Below are 2,258 nucleotides of genomic sequence, written 5' to 3' on the forward strand. Positions count from 1 at the left end.
AGCCACAAGAACAGAGCCACAAGAACAGAGCCACAAGAAAAGAGCCACAAGAACAGAGCCACAAGAACAGAGCCACAAGAACAGAGAGAGACACAGACACAGGTGGACACAGACACAGGTGGACACAGACACAGAGGGACACAGATGGACACAGAGGGACACAGACACAGATGGACACAGACACAGATGGACACAGACACAAATGGACACAGAGGGACACAGACACAGATGGACACAGACGGACACAGATGGACGCAGATGGACACAGATGGACACAGACGGACACAGATGGACACAGACGGACACAGATGGACGCAGATGGACACAGATGGACACAGATGGACACAGACACAGATGGACACAGACGGACACAGATGGACGCAGATGGACACAGACGGACACAGACACAGATGGACACAGATGGACACAGACACAGATGGACACAGACGGACACAGATGGACACAGACGGACACAGATGGACACAGACACAGATGGACACAGATGGACACAGACACAGACGGACACAGATGGACACAGACACAGATGGACACAGATACAGATGGACACAGATGGACACAGACACAGATGGACACAGATGGACACAGACACAGATGGACACAGACACAGATGGACACAGAGGGACACAGATGGACACAGACTCGAGCTCCTGTCAGAGCCACAGTTACAGTAAAAAGGTCAAATTCAGGTGGACATCTTCATGTCCAAACCGTGTGTTTACTTGAACCTGGTGCAGTGCTCTGTCCATGACACTTCAGAAAGGACATTTGGATGGACTAGAGTTTAAATGATGTGGACGACTGTGACGTTCTGTCATGTCCAAAAGCTAAATGAACATTTGAGTGAAAGTGTGTGTTTTACTCTGTGAACATGTTTAAAAAGATGAGACTGAGGTGAACAGTCCAGTTATGAGCTTCTTTCTTGTTCTTGATCTGTTTACCTTAAGTGTTTATTCATGGAGACGTCTGCGTCACACTCGTCCTTTACACTCTGATGTTACACATGTGTCTCTTTGTTGTGTCCTCGAGACACTTGGACGAGACTAAACTGATTTTATTGTGATGTAAATACACTGTGCTCATTTAAAAGCTGAGGGCGAGACGACACGATTAGAGACAACAGCTCTGAGACGACTGAACAACTGAGTCAATAAAACAGACTTTTTGATCCAAGACGACTCCTCTGTTTATGTTTTTAGGTTTTTATTAGAAATGACCTCGTGTTTGTAAGAACAGACCATAAGCCACAAAAGCAGCGTCAGACTGAGCAGACGTCACACGAGTTTGATTTGACACAGACGTTTCCCCAGGACGATGTCCAGTGTCTGAGAGGACTGAGCTTTAGAGGAACAGGCGTGGGGTCCAGGTCAAAGGTCACTGCAAATAAGACCATAGACTTTACCTTTGAAATGTTCATCAGATCCACTCATAATGTGTAAATATAACTGCAGTACTGTGTAAATATAACTGCAGTACTGTGTAAATATAACTGCAGTACTGTGTAAATATAACTGCAGTACTGTGTAAATATAACTGCAGTACTGTGTAAATATAACTGCAGTACTGTGTAAATATAACTGCAGTACTGTGTAAATATAACTGCAGTACTGTGCTGAGTTCTGGAGGAGTATAATACTCTCTGGGGCTGGAGACGTGATAAAAACAATGTCCCTAAATGTGTAAATCTCCGTCGTCCAGGTCTGATCCAGAGAAAAAGACAAAGTTTAAATCTGTCACTGGACAAATCGTTGTAGTCGGAGTAGTTGGAGTCAGGCTTTGCTAAGGATCAATAAAAATAGTTTCATGGGTTTGATAATCTAATTTTTTGTATTTTTAAAGGCCCATATGACTCTGTTCTCTGATCTCTGTTTGTGAGGAGGACACAGCGTTAGAACCTGGATTAAAGCTTCAGGAGTCAGTTTAGTGTGACACAGGAGCTTCAGGTGAACGTCGCCTGTGAGAGGAAGTTAACGCGATACAATATCAGTCATTCTAATGTAGTTTAGTTTTAGTTGCATTTAAAAGTTTACACTTCTTTAAACAGTTCTCCTGAGACAATGTCAGAGCTTTGTTTAAAAAGAGGAATCAGTTTGACTCAGGTTTCGGTCCCTGAGCCTCACATTATGTCACATTTCACACCTCCCTCCAGACCGACCGTCCACAACGTCATCAACATCACTCACAACCATAGACGGTATTAAGAAGTGACTGAGCCAGAGCGACGTCATCGCTCAAATGAA

This window comes from Periophthalmus magnuspinnatus, chromosome 21 (assembly GCF_009829125.3).
Source record: "Periophthalmus magnuspinnatus isolate fPerMag1 chromosome 21, fPerMag1.2.pri, whole genome shotgun sequence".
Lineage (NCBI taxonomy): Eukaryota > Metazoa > Chordata > Actinopteri > Gobiiformes > Gobiidae > Periophthalmus > Periophthalmus magnuspinnatus.